Consider the following 15,709-nt stretch of genomic DNA (forward strand, 5'->3'; position numbering starts at 1 on the left):
ATTTCGGTCATTGAGTGCTCAACCCTCGTTTGGTTAAGACGTGCCACCATCGACTGCCCAAGCCTCGTCTTCAGGTAACTCCGCTACCATCCGTTTTATTATTTGGTATTTTCACATTTTTTTTATATTGCCAATAAATAACGGTCACATTATGTAAACACCACTGTTTCATTTCGATTTACCTCCATTCACCGAGCCACATCAGTTTACCCTAAATTATGCAGTTATATAACGTATAGAAAAACTACAGCAAAATGCTAATTAAATCGTGTATTATTTCTTTATAGAATAAGTAAAAATCACAATCTAGATATTTACCTAGGTCTAAAGTATTGCAAAAACATATTGTATCTTAGCTGGTAGTGTTTAACGAAGATAGGAAGGAGGAAGATATACAATAGTCAGAATCTCCAGATAGTCTAAGACCAAAACCATTTTTACTACGAAAAAATCAGCACTATTTTCCAAATGTAAAATTAAAAATAAACAAACTGTATTAATAATAATAAAAAAATCTAAGGAAACTGTAATATCTTCAACACCATTTCCTTCAGTTCAATTTAAATCAAACCATTTGATATTATGCAGTTATGTAACCTATAGAAAAACTACAGCAAAATGTTAATTAATTCGTATATCATTTCTTTAAAGAATAAGTAAGAATCACAAGGATGTCCCAGATATTTACCTAGGTCTAAAGTATTGCAAAAGCATATTGTATCTTAGCTGGTAGTTATTAACCAAGATAGGAAGGAGGAAGATATACAATAGTCAGAATCTCCAGATAGTCTAAGACCAAAACCATTTTTACTACGAAAAAATCAGCACTATTTTCCAAATGCAAAATTAAAAATAAACAAATTATATTAATAATAATAAAAAAATCTAAGGAAACTGTAATATCTTCAACACCATTTCCTTCAGTTCAATTTAAATCAAACCATTTGATATTATGCAGTTATGTAACCTATAGAGAAACTACAGTAAAATGCTAATTAATTCGTGTATTATTTCATTAAAGAATAAGTAAGAATCACAGGGATTTCCTAGATATTTACCTAGGTCTAAAGTATTGCAAAAACATATTGTATCTTAGCTGGTAGTGATTAACCGAGATAGGAAGGAGAAAGATACACAATAGTCAGAATCTCCAGATACTCTAAGACCAAAACCATTTTTACTACGAAAAAATCAGCACTATTTTCCAAATGCAAAATTAAAAATAAACAAATTGTATTAATAATAATAAAAAAATCTAAGGAAACTGTAATATCTTCAACACTATTTCCTTCAGTTCAATTTAAATCAAACCATTTGATATTATGCAGTTATGTAACCTATAGAAAAACTACAGCAAAATGCTAACTAATTCGTGTATTATTTCTTTAAAGAATAAGTAAGAATCACAAGGATTTCCTAGATATTTACCTAGGTCTAAAGTATTGCAAAAACATATTGTATCTTAGCTGGTAGTGATTAACCAAGATAGGAAGGAGGAAGATATACAATAGTCAGAATCTCCAAATAGTCTAAGACCAAAACCATTTTTCCTACGAAAAAATCAGCACTATTTTCCAACCGCAAAATTAAAAATAAACAAACTGTATTAATAATAATAAAAAAATCTAAGGAAACCGTAATATTCTAAACACTATTTCCTTCAGTCCAATTTAATTAAATCAAATGTCTTCGAAACTATCCATTTTAGAGTTTTTCCCTCAAAATATTTAACCTAATTTATTCACGGCCCAATTAAAATGATTCTCACGCTAGTGCATTGTCTGGTTCGGACCAGGTAATTATCCGGATTAGGGCCCCCGAATGGCGGAGTGAAAGGGGACCCAATTTCAGTTTCCATTCTATATGCGACGGATTTTACGGCTTTTTATCATTATTTCAATAATGCTGCCTCAGTAAAAGTGTAGTGCCGACTGCACGGTCGATTCTAGACGGTGAGCTGGAGTTTTGGCTCATGTTCAAGACAATTTTCTGATCGTATTGTACGTTTTCGTACGGTAGCTGCTGAGTGCTTCCTTGAAATTCACCTATGTACAATTTGTTTTTATATATAACGTGAAGAAGGTAAAAATTATCTCAAAATACTATTATATTCTACATAATATTACGATAATTGTGGTCTTTTGAAAGAAACAAAATAAAACGATATATGATCATATAACAGTCATGCCTTTATGATAAAGTAACACAATATAATAGCTTGGTGAATCACTAAAGCACACTATCACTATCACTATTATAACAATTTATAACCTATATAACACATATAAACTACGCATATAAACAATGTGTATCTTCCAATGATTCAAAAATAATATATTGGCGAATATCATCAATTCGATACCCATGGAAAATCACTTTAAAATTATTTAGCGAATAATACAATTAGTTCGAAGCCTATACAAATATTTTAAAAACTATTTACAATCATTTTTGAAACTGTAGATCCTCATAATTAATATACCACAAACTTGACGATAGAGACCATCCAACCATATTACACACTTTTTCGAATCACTAACTAACACTACTTCAGTCAGTAAGTATACAACTCAGCGAGCAGCAACAATGTTTAATCTCTTGCCAGCAATATTGTACCAGCATCGGTTATCGCTGAGGTTTAAAAAAAATTAACGTATCCATTTTAACAACGAGGGTTTATCTGGACCTACATTTTAACGTGAGCTCTTCGGCATTAAGCCTACCGACCGGCCAGTGACCAACTTAAACACCATCCCAGAAGACATTCGGTCTTATCCAGTCTGGTTAGTTGCGTGATTGGGATGGTTATTCTTTTTCGAATTTTCGATTGTTGCCTAGAGACATTTACAATTACAATCACAAACATAAGGTACATCAATGCCCCAACAGGATTCGAACCCGCGACTATCGCAACAGTAGCAGGACCGTCCTGTGGCCTTGATCACTGCGCCAACGAGGCCGACTTGCTGAGGTTTAGTGGTCGTTAAAATAGTCTATAGCAAAAGGAACTATTGGGTTAGTTTAAATAAGTGAACTTTTTATATATAAAATAATGCTTAAAACAACACGAAGAAGAGTTTGGTGCAACAGGTCATTCAAACACAAGGAAAATATCAAAAAAATACTGACATGGACAAATAATATAAACAGAGTCCTCAACGAGCGCAAGATTTAAAGCATTTTGACTACAGATAAAATAACCAGTACAATTTTTTCAACTCTAAAACCGTAAAATGAATTAGAAACGAGTTGTTGAGTTTAACTATAAAGTTTACTACCCAAAAGTATTTTTAAAGATACATAAGTTGACAATACTGGTTCTGATGAGATCAAGTGATATATGTTTAGTTTGTCGAATATACTAACGCATACACAGCGCTCACAAAATGTATATATTTATTTTGCAATTCATGATTCTGTTAGAGAAACTCATAGTTCATCGCGTCCCTATGTTTTAGTTGACATAATAGAGCAACGTATCATATTACCGAAAGAACATTTTCGCACTAAATTCAATATTAATTTACAGAGACAGTTATACAGTGTGTATAGAAGAATTTACTAGTACTTTAGAGGCGCACCATATATGAAAACCAAAAGGTGAATTTCTCTCCATCTACTTTGCGGGAAGATCTTGGTTTGAAGACTTGAAAATCTAACTGGGTAAAAATTGAAACTAGGGTCCAAAACGTCATCACATGCTGTTCAAAAAAACTGTGATGTTTGGATAACCCTCAAGTCTATATTAATATATTATTACATCCAGAAAACCTAACTGTTCAGTATGTTTAATGGTTACTGATGGGATCATCGATCTTTACTTTCTCCGAAATGAGGCTCAAGTGAGAACGTTTTAGTCCTGATGACTTCTATAGAGATATAATTAATGACTTGAATTAATTGAATTGAATCAGTTGGGTGTGAGAAAGCTAACAGCTAATACTAACATCACCTTTCTCAAAAATGTGGCTCAAGTGAGAACGTTTTAGTCCTGATGACTTCTATAGAGATATAATTAATGACTTGAATTAATTGAATTGAATCAGTTGGGCGTGAGAAAGCTAACAGCTAATACTAACAACACCAAACTATTTTCGGTGAGGATATTTAAGATTATTAGTTTAGAAGGACAAAACAAGATACATACAACATTCACCACATTAACACCAATTTATGACCCAAATGTTGGGAAAAGTTGTTGAGAAATGAAGCTCTATACGTATTGGGCTACATGCAAGCCTGTTGCGGCAGTGATTTAACAGAAATATACAGACTTATTCAGATAAAAATATTTACGTTCTAATAAAATCACTTGCTTGCAAATTTATATGATGTGTTTGTGTTTTATTCATACATATTATACAATATTACATATATATTATTCTGTCCAACCATTATCCATTACTTGGACCCAAGAAACGTTACTCTGCCTGAACATTGTCTATTTGTTTGATTGGAATGATAATGATGGAATAATAATTATCTAAGGAATCCTCTCACAGCGCCACCTATCCGGATATAGCGGATAGGTGGCCGGAATTGAATGAAGCATTAAACTGATAGAATAATATAATAGAGTTTATAAATCAATTCAAATCGAGAATTGTCACAGGAAAGATCATCAATTCAATCATTAGTTAAAAGTAAAACATTTAGTTTCCTAATTATAACTACATCAATAACAACAATGCTAAGTGCCATGTAAAATTCTCTACCAAAACAATTAAACAAAATTAATATGTATCAGGTTACACCGTAAAAATTAAAAATTCATTCGCCTTTTGGCTACCTGGTATTAGAACGTCCATAATTAATTTCGGTTAACATGTACATTTAATTATTCTGTTGCATAATTGCATGAACGCGTTTGCTTAATTAATAGGGTATTTTATTATTGATGCCTATTTTTGTTACCATAATTTTACCGCAATGTTTATAATTAATTTGTTTGGTTTTGACAAGAAAGAAAAACAAGTCATTTAAATAATTATTTTTCTATAACAATAAATATTATTATATTTAATTATGTATCACAGGATATTTCCAAATATATTTTAATTAGTTGATCTTATCAGAATTGTTTAAGGAACCGATAAAATGATAATGTACTAAATCAAATTCCTTTCATTGTGTAGAGAAAACCTTAGAAACTATTTATAAAATCATATATTAATTAGTTTTTTTTGTTAATTAGAACATATTTTTTAAATATATACTGTTTATAATATTGATAAATAAAAATTAGTTTAATTATCCAAGGAAATGTGTAAATATATTTTTTGCTGATTTTAACACGAAATAGTAATATTGCATTAAAGTTTTAAAGCCTCACCCGGAAAAGTATTTATCAAATAGAACACTTTACAGAGCGCCATTACCACCCCAGCAACAGTAAATTTAATTAGATTCTTACTACGTTATTCGTTTGCAATCATGTTGTGGGTTTTTTACTGTTTTCCATGAAAATACCATCTGTTTAATGATTAAGAACTGTTTAAGAGACTACATACTTTCGGTTCTAAATAAAACTACTCTAACCCTTCTACGCGAGAAACTATTGTTGTTTAGAGAACACCTTTAAAATTACATACCAAACGGTAAATAATTAATTTTTTTTGATAATTAATGACATCGTAGCTCTTTATGAGATAAAATATTACTGATAACTTAATACAAAAAATAAATTTATATTAAAAGAGGTAAATTTTCACTTACAGAGGTATTTATCTACCATAAAAAATTTGTATTTCATCGATAGCGCTATAACAACAGCAAATTTAATTAGATTCCTACTACGTTGTTCGTTTGCAATCACGTTGTGGGTTTTTTACTGTTTTCTATGAAAATACCATCTGTTTAATGATTAAGAACTGTTTAAGAGACTATAGGTTCTAAATAAAACTACTCTAACACTTCTATGCGAGAAAATATTGTTGTTTAGAGAACACCTTTAAAATTACATACCAAACGGTAAATAATTAATTTTTTTTTGATAATTAATGACATCGTAGCTCTTTATGAGATAAAATATTACTGATAACTTAATACAAAAGATAAATTTATATTAAAAGAGGTAAATTTTCACTTACAGAGGTATTTATCTACCATAAAAAATTTGTATTTCATCGATAGCGCTAGGACAACAGCAAATTTAATTCCTTTTTTTTTTTTTTTTTTTTATTATTACTCTTCGTGAGTCCACAATCTGCCCTATTGGCAATAAGTATTTCTTCTGTTTATATTATATATACATGGCATGTAGAAAATCACTTCATTAAGCAATCTTCTGTATAAAATATTATCTTAATTAATTAGTCTTATTCTAATGCTTATTCTAAACTCTACATATGTCCAGTAATCAGATCAGATGGTGTTAAACGTTTTAGTCTACGCACTTCACTATCACGTCGCATATTTAGCTGATTAGCGAGTACATTGGGATGCACTGACACTCTTTCGAAGTACTTCACACAAACACGTTGGATTACACTCGTTATAGGTTCTAGAGGAATATCGCGTTGTATCACTTTATTTGAAATATAGTACGGAGCATCAACAATGGCACGCAACACCTTATTTTGGAACCGTTGAATGATGGATATATTGGATTTGCTAGCGGTACCCCATAGTTGAATTCCATATGTCCAAATGGGCTTGAGTATAGACTCATACAGCAATACCTTGTTATCTAATGATAACTTGGATTTGCGCCCAATGAGCCAATACATTTGATATAATTTTAGTCCTAGTTGTTTCCGTTTAGAGAGTATGTGCTTCTTCCAGGTTAGGCGTCGATCTAAATGCATACCAAGATATTTAACATGGTCTGCTTGGGGGAGTTGGCGATGATTGATATTTACTGGTGGACATGTTCTTCTACGCAGGGTAAACGTTATATGCGTGGATTTTGATTCATTGGCTTTAATGCGCCATGTCTTCAACCATAATTGTATTTGCTCCAGGTGGGTTTGTAGGTTTATTGATGCTGTGACTGGATCTTCATGGGATGCTAAGATTGCTGTATCGTCTGCATATGTTGCCACAGTAGTTATTTTTGTGGTGGGCAGATCAGCCGTATACAGAAGATACAGTACTGGACCCAGTACACTACCTTGCGGAACTCCTGAATATATGGGATTTAATTCGGTATGTTCATCGCCTTGATTTACAATAAAATGTCTGTCAGTGAGATACGATTTTAGTAGCTGATAGTCTGGATGAGGGAGAAGTTTCTTTAGTTTAACCTGCAAGCCCGTATGCCATACTTTGTCAAAAGCCTGAGATATGTCTAGGAAAGCAGCCGAACAATGTCTTTTGGCATTTAGGTCAGCGTTTATTTGGTTTACAAGTCTATGCACTTGTTCTATAGTCCCATGCTTATTGCGAAAGCCAAACTGATGTTCTGGAATAATTTTTCTTTTTTCTATTATATAGTTTAGTTTTTTTATGTATAACTTCTCGAAAACTTTCGAGATTATTGGTAATAAACTTATAGGTCGGTAGGAGGTCACATCTTCTGGTATTTTTCCTGGTTTAAGTATCATTAATATTTTAGCTACTTTCCAGATACTAGGGAAGTAATTAATTCGTAGCATAGCATTAAATATATATGTTAATAGTTTTATAGCCTTTTCTGATAGTTCTTTTAAAATTTTGCCAGTAATTAAGTCATAACCAGGAGCTTTTTTAATATTAATCTCTCTCATTATTGTATGTTTAACTTTTTTGACCGTTAATTTCTCGTGCGGTAAATCCATTTGAAATGGCGAATCTAGAAAGCTAGTAATTTTATTTTCGTCATCTTTATGTAGCTGAGACTGGAAAGGTTTAAAAACATTTTTTAAGTGTTTTGAGAAAATGTCGGCCTTCTCTTTATTGCTTCTCACCCAATTATTTTCGCTTGTTTTAATAGGTGGGTTATGCTGCTGAGATCTCCTAAGCTTTTTTGTTGCTTTCCACAACGAATAGTCTGTAGCCTCAGTTGATGTCAAGTTTTCTAGGTATTCTTGAATGCCTTGGTTCTGTTCGATTTGGATTAGATCTCTCAGCTCTTTTATGGCCCTATTAAATTTTCTTTTATTCTCTTCAGTCCTTTGCTGTTGCCAATTTCGTCGTAACTTTCTTTTTTCTGCTATCTTTTTCTGTATTGTACATGATATATGTGTATTTTTTCTTGGAAATGTTTCAATGTTGGGAGTCGCGGAATATGCTGCCTCCTGTATATATTTTTGTAAGATTTATTGCTGCTATTTCTATATCCATTTCAGTTTGTAACGGTAAGTTTAGAGAGATATTTTGGTCTAAGTTTTCTCTAAATGAGGGCCAGTTAGTTCTATTATTGCACAGAGAAGGGGGTTTATCTTTGATGGTAATTTTTGAAGAAATTGTTACTATTATTGGTGAATGATCAGAAGACAGGTCGAAACATGATTCTGCCTGACACTTTTTTGGATCAATATTTTTTGTAATACAGAAATCTATTGTATCTGGTTTTTTATTTCTGTCTGAAGGCCAATATGTTGGTTCACCAGTAGAGATATGTTGTAAGTTATCTATCCTTATGGCTTTGAGCAGTTCTCTACCTTTTGAGGTTATTATTCTTGAACCCCACATTAAATGTTTTGCATTATAATCTCCTCCTGCTATAAATCTATTACCTAGCGTACGGAAGAATTCTTGAAATTGTTCTGCCTTGTTGTTATGTTTGGGTGGGCAATAAATCGCAGAAATTGTTAATGGTCCATGGGCTTCCTCTATGGTTATACTGGTGGCTTGCAGGTAGTCTTTGCGGAATTTTTCTTTTTCGAAATGCTTTATATCATCTCGAATTATTATGGCTGTACCTCCATGTGCTTTATCATCAGGGTGATTTGTATGATAAAGCTTATATTTAGGAACTTTCAAATAATTTTTGTCCGTAAAGTGTGTTTCGGAAACCATCATAACGTCAATATTTTGTTCAATTACGAACATTTTTAGTTCCCTGGCATGTTGTTGGAGCCCATTGGCATTCCAGACGGCGATTTTGTAGCTATTGGTTTCAGGCATTAGGCAAGTTTGCTTACGACGGTTGTGAGTAGACCAAGCATCGTACTCATTTGATCCATTAGTTTGGCCATCATATTTTCTAATCTTGAGATGTTGCTAGTTTCAGTAGGTTGAGATATTGTCTCTCGTTTTTGTGCTGAACCATTTTCAACTATTTGGGCATAAGTTATGTCTGGTTGACTTGTTCTGGTGGGTAGTGGTAGATTGGTAGTAGTGGATTGTTTTTGTTGATGCCTTTTTTCCCTTAAGGCAGGATAGAGTTTCTGCTGTAGTTGCTTGTGAACTGCGCAACCCTTGTAGTTCGCTGGATGATTTCCGTTACAGTTGACACATTTCACTTTTTCATCGCGAACTTTACGAGTACAATCTCCTGTCTTATGTTCTCCTGCACATTTTACGCATCTATATGATTTGCGACAGTAAGTCTTTGTGTGCCCGTGCGCTTGACACCTTGTGCATTGTGGTATAATTCTTTTTATATGTGGTGGTTCGCATTTAATAATATTATTTTCCAATTTGGTGATTTCATACACCGCCTTATTGTTTCCATTAGGTTTTATGTCTATATAAAACATAGGCAGAGGTTTTTTTGTCGTGTGATGTCGTATATTGTGAATATTTACGACCTCGTGGCCTTTTTCAGCTAGTGCTACCTTGATGGTGTTAAAGTCCGTCCCGTGATGTAATCCTTTTAATACGAATTTAAATGTTCTCTCGGATTTTGGCCTGAATGTATGGTATTGGGTGTTTCTTTCATCTAATTCTTTTATAAGAACTTTAAAGTGATCCGCTTCGAACAATTGGATTTTAATTGTTTCATAGCTCACTGTTTTAATTGTGTAGTTCGTAGTAATGGTTTTTAATAAATCATGGATGTTTTTTATTATTCCTACCTTATAGACTGTTATTGGTGGTGGTTTGGGAACAACTTTTTCAGGGCTTGGTTGTATGTTCTCTTCAATTTCTTCCGACAGGTTGCTAAAACTGTTTTTTGTCTCTATCGGTTTCTGCAACCAATAGTCACTGATTCTTGTTTGTTTCCTCGCGATTTCTTCTTCTGGACTTCTCAATCGTTTTTTGTTAACGACTGTAGTCCATTCTGATGGTGGAGTTTGCGTTATTGCTGTTTGTTCTAATCTTATATCAAAGTGTGCAGGTGATTTGGTTGAATCGCTATTGTTTGCCATTTTTTAATTTTTAATATTTTATTTAATTTACTTCCAGAGGATAAAAAAAATAAAATAAATACATTGTTTATTTCACGCACTTCATTTTTCACTTACGTTATTTTAGCACTAGTTTTTTACTATAAATACTATAAATGAATTTCAAAAGGACTGTTGTAAAATAAGATGAAATTATTTTAAACACTAATAAAAATGAGATGCAGTCCTTTTGTCTGGTCACGTATACACGTATTCACTACACTTTAGGTCCACTGAGAGACGGATAGCCGCATCTGTTATGCGTTTTTAACACTCAATTAAATAACCGTAATAAAATACTGGGTTTTTTTAAAGAAAGGTATCTTTTTATAGCTTGGACCGTATTGAAAATACGTCTTCACCCTACGAAGGTTGGAACTGAACTATAATTTAATTCCTACTACGTTATTCGTTTGCAATCACGTTGTGGGTTTTTTACTGTTTTCTATGAAAATACCATCTGTTTAATGATTAAGAGCTGTTTAAGAGACTATAGGTTCTAAATAAAACTACTCTAACACTTCTATGCGAGAAAATATTGTTGTTTAGAGAACACATTTAAAATTACATACCAAACGGTAATTTTTTTTTTTTGATAACTAATGACATCGTAGCTCTTTATGAGATAAAATATTATTGATAACTTAATACAAAAGATAAATTTATATTAAAAGAGGTAAATTTTCACTTACACAGGTACTTATCTACCATAAAAATTTGTAATTAATCCATAGCGCTATAGGACAACAACAAATTTAATTAGTTTCTATGTCGCACAATAAACATTTATAAGCAGATTGTGTCTTCCCATTATTCGTAAAAATAATATCTATTTTCCAGTTGAATAATACATATATTTTTTCAACAATTAAAAAAATCTCATTGTCCAAGGAAGACTATACAAAATATTAAATTCATGCGAAAAGTTAGACTTCTACTTAAATGAGTATTTATCTTGTATACCAATATACAATTTATCGCTGGCTTTAAAATAATAAGCTTTAAAATTTGAATTAGAATCCTGCTACATTATTCGCTTAATACCATTTCTTCAGTATATAGACAAATACTTCTTCTTTCCTAGATATAACTATTCTTTATTTCTCAAATTACATAATTGACCATTTATATCTGTATTTTAATTAAAATATATTAATACACATTGCTGATAGGTGATTTAAAACTAAAGGTTTACTCACCACTACTATGACAACAGATGATTTATTTATAATCATATTAATAATATTAACAAAAGTATCAAACATAAATATAATAAAATTACCAACATATTACTAATGACAATATATCACTATTTGAGCTCATTTTAATTTAATTATATATACACCTGTTTTATTCATCTATATAAAATCATAATTGCACAAAATTTCACACGCATTTTCATGGAATAAAATAAAAGGAGAGAAAACAATTTTGCTGATTTAACATCAATCATTAAATTTATGCTAAATCAGTTATTTTTTACGTAGAAATGTATTTATGGAAAAACTAAATTTTTATATTTACCGTATATTCGCTTTTTTAATAATGTGATTTTTAATTGACCTTAAACACTAATATTACATATTTTGTGTATTAGAAATATAAGGCTGATAACTATAAAGCAATTTCGTTATTTAAGGAAGAAATAAAATATTTTTTACAATGTGTACAGACAGTGATACACTATATTACAGCAACAGAAATTTCAATTAGATTATTGCTATTGTTCATTTACATATTTTTACATTAGTGTTCTATGTAGTGATATATATGTGTGTATATATATATATATATATATATATATATATATATATATGTATATATATATATATATATATATATATATATATATATATATATATATATATATATATATATATATATATATATATATATATATATATATATAAATTTATATACATTACTTATTATATTACCATATATTTATAGTGATGTTGTAAATTTCTGATTTTGATATTTAAGTCTTAGTTTCGTCCTGCAGGAAAAAAATGTTCAGAATGTAAAACTATTTTGCCGACTTAGTCAAGTTTCACATTCAAAGAAGATACAAATTTCACGTAAAAAGATCGGAGAGAAAACTTTCTAATTCGCTGATAACATTCTGCACTGCTATAGCAACACTCAGTATTTATATTAACTTATTACATTGTTTATTGATAATAAAACCCTTCACATTAAATTTATAAAATTTCGTACATAATAATAAGAACATTAGTATTAATATATCACTATCTGAACACTTACTTTATTTTAATTACAAAACTAATTTCACATGAAACAAAATACCCTTTTTCGTAAAATAAAATAAAATAAGAGAAAACAGTTTTGCTAACATCAAGCATTAAATCTAAATCAGTTGTTATTATTGCTTAGAAATGTGTTATTTCAAATAAAATTGTGTTTGATCAATTTTATTGTTAGATATATATAAATATTTTTGATAATGTAACGTTCACCTGCAAATATGTTGCTGGAAAAAATATAATTCTCTGCCAGTATATGTTACACTGTATTGTAGCAACAGAAGATGTAATTAGATTCTTGCTGCATTGTTCATGTAGTATATATATATATATATATATATATATATATATATATATATATATATATATATATATTTGTTTGTTAAATAACATTATTTTATACTCAAAAAATCCTTAAAAATACGTATCAATCTATTCATTTGTGTGCATATTGTAATTATTACAAATATATTTCTGATGATTAAAAAATCTAAATATTTTTGCTGGTTTAACAAAGCTTCTTATTCATATGAGTTAAGTTTTATCTGAGATAATGAAAATGAATAATGAATAATGAATAATGAAACACATTGCTCATTTGTTATATTACTTATGACGATGTTTTAATTGTTACATTTACATAATCGTTAAAAATGAGTTTCGTTTTGTAAAAAAAAATTCAAAATTATAAAATATTTTTGCAGATAAATTTAAACCTAGAATGATTGTTAAAAATGCGGGAACAACTTTATAATTCACGGTTAATATTGCGCACTGCCAAAGCAACAGTTATATTTATATATAAAATATATTGTATTAATAATTTATTTCGTAGTATTAATAGAAACATCGCACGTTAAAGTTATAACATTTCGCCTATAGCAATAATAAAAACATTTGTATGAATATATCACGATTTGAACACATATTTTTGTAGAGTAAAATCAAACAAGCTGTTCCTGATTTAACATCAAGCATTAAATTTATGTTAAATCACTTTTTTTTACTTAGTAATGTGCTGATCGGACAATTCATAGGCTGCATTTTTGTGTGTCCATCCACTTTTATATTAAATAAAATTGTTTTTAATTCAAAGAAACCTTAAAGATTCTTAAGTAATTTAATTATTAGGAATAAAAAAAATAATGATAATATAAAGCAATTTTGTTATTTTAAAAAAAGTTTAAATATTTTTGCCGATTTAACGTTAATTTTCGAATACTAAAATTGTGTTGTATGTAATTATAATGTAATTGTAATAAATGTATTTCTGGGACTTTCTGGGAAAATATTTGTGTTGCTATAAATGAACCTTAAAAAACGAGCTTTAAATTCAAATGAAATAATATTATATTGCAGAAAAAACATTGTAGGAATACAAAATATAATTAATTTTTTGTTACATTGCTCATTTATTATATTACTTATCGCACGATTTATTTATATTCATATGTTAAATTTAGATGATTAAAAATGAATTTATCACATAAGAAAAAATATTTTTTAAATTATTTAATTATTTTTATAAACATTTTTAATTCACTACTGTACTGTGCACTACAACAATCGAAAATTTAATTAAATTCCTGCTATTGTGCTTGTTTATTATGATGTTATGAATTTTTGGACGTAATTAAAAAAATATATATATATTTGCTTTTATAAATAAAAAGTTATTTTAAGTTAAAGCGAATGTATGCGCAAATAGATAAAAAAAAACAATTGAGCACGACTTACTGTTGAATATCGACGCTGTCTTACGCACCTCGCCAGGAAAACCCTCCCGAAAATATTTGCACGCACACTAAACTGAAGGCCGAGCCGACTTGATGGCTGCAACTGACGTCGCTGAGGCTCTCACAACTGCCGCGAGATACTCTGGAGTCTGAGCGCGATCGTGTGTCGGGCTTCTGCACAGAAACGGGCTATCGATCAGGACAGGCGAGGCGTCGACCAAACGCGGTGGTGGGGATCGGCCGTACGCCGCGCGAGGGGTTGCGAGACGCGGGACGCGAACGGATGATGGGGCGGGACGTGGGGGGGTTGCTGCAACGACGACGACGACGGCCGGCGGGGGTAGCTATGGCGGGAGAAGACGCGAAAATGGAGTAAATACGACGGGAGGCGAATAGGAGGGAGAGTGGTGAGACCGGAGCGCGGGCGGCTGAAGGTGCATTGTTAAAAAGGAGCGAAGATGGGGCGGCGGGAGGTAGTTGTTGATTTTTTCGCTTTTGTCCTTGTTAAAAGCGCAAAAATCTAGTTGCCATTGAAAGATCCGAGAGAAAAAGGCAACAACGGTCTCCGTACCGTATTATTTCGCTTCTAAAACACTGCAAATTTATTCTTCTGCTGAGAAGTTGAGATAACGTAAAAACTGCATACAAAACAACAAATCGATTCTATCAATAGGGTTTCTTGTGTTCTTGACTAAAACCAGGCGGTGGAACGCGTGACGCAGACCCAATTGCGGAGACGCCCTGGAGTGACAAGTTGGACCGTGTTATGTGGGACTGCCTCTGGCCTTACCAGTACACTAAGTCAAAACCACCTCACAGTTGCCTCTAGGAGAGGGTTGCTACTGTTACTGCATTAAATTTGGAGATATGGTACCTGCCAATCGGGCAGTCGTTATTGGGCACGAAGATTCGGCCGAAGAACAGCTAGTGAAAGCAACTGTTTATTCGCGATCTTGAGTTAACACACGACTGGATGCTGTCGTATGTGGGGGCAAACGTTATGACTGCGGCGACAAATGAAATACAAGATATATGTATTTCACGACAAATTATATATCAAGAAATGAGCGAAATCGAACAATTCGGCTTTCGCGCTCACCATTCATCCGTCCATTAGGCCACTCGTCTGGCCGCACACATCCATCACACTCTTGACCAACGTAAAAAGCTTGGACGTAACAAAAGCTCTCGACAAGGTCTGGCACGACGGTTTTATTGCAAAATGCATGCGGTTGGGCCTCCAGAAGACCTAACCGCTCTCATAAAGTCCTATCTGTCGAGCAGATCTTTCCAGGTCAGAATCAAAAAAACACTTTCCAGTCGAAAACAAATCGACTCTGGCGTACCTCAAGGTTCCCCGCTGACTCCAGCCTTATTTAACCTCTTTCTTTCAGATCTGTCGAGAAAAAAGATCATCGGTGTCGCGTTTTACGCTGATGAAACTGCTTTCTTCACG

The 15,709-nt window shown here is 31.8% G+C and overlaps 2 protein-coding genes across 5 annotated transcripts in view; one reads left to right on the forward strand and one right to left on the reverse strand.

The window, feature by feature from the left end:
* Positions 1-14,462, reverse strand: part of miple1 (midkine and pleiotrophin 1) — a 210,927-nt gene extending 196,465 nt beyond the window's left edge. For 3 of the 4 annotated variants that reach the window (XR_013007535.1, XM_076416670.1, XM_076416668.1), the window contains exon 1: positions 14,255-14,462. The gene's annotated coding sequence lies outside the window, so the exon portion shown is untranslated. The remainder of the gene's footprint in view (positions 1-14,254) is intronic. The other variant, XM_076416669.1, reaches the window with a different exon arrangement.
* The window catches only part of LOC143204166 (uncharacterized), a 243,729-nt gene that overhangs the window by 33,163 nt on the left and 194,857 nt on the right, over positions 1-15,709 (forward strand). The window lies entirely within an intron of this gene.

Source organism: Rhynchophorus ferrugineus, unplaced genomic scaffold (assembly GCF_030347505.1).
Source record: "Rhynchophorus ferrugineus isolate W39M unplaced genomic scaffold, kcgeb_rfMv2 rfM10, whole genome shotgun sequence".
Taxonomy (NCBI): Eukaryota; Metazoa; Arthropoda; class Insecta; order Coleoptera; family Curculionidae; genus Rhynchophorus; species Rhynchophorus ferrugineus.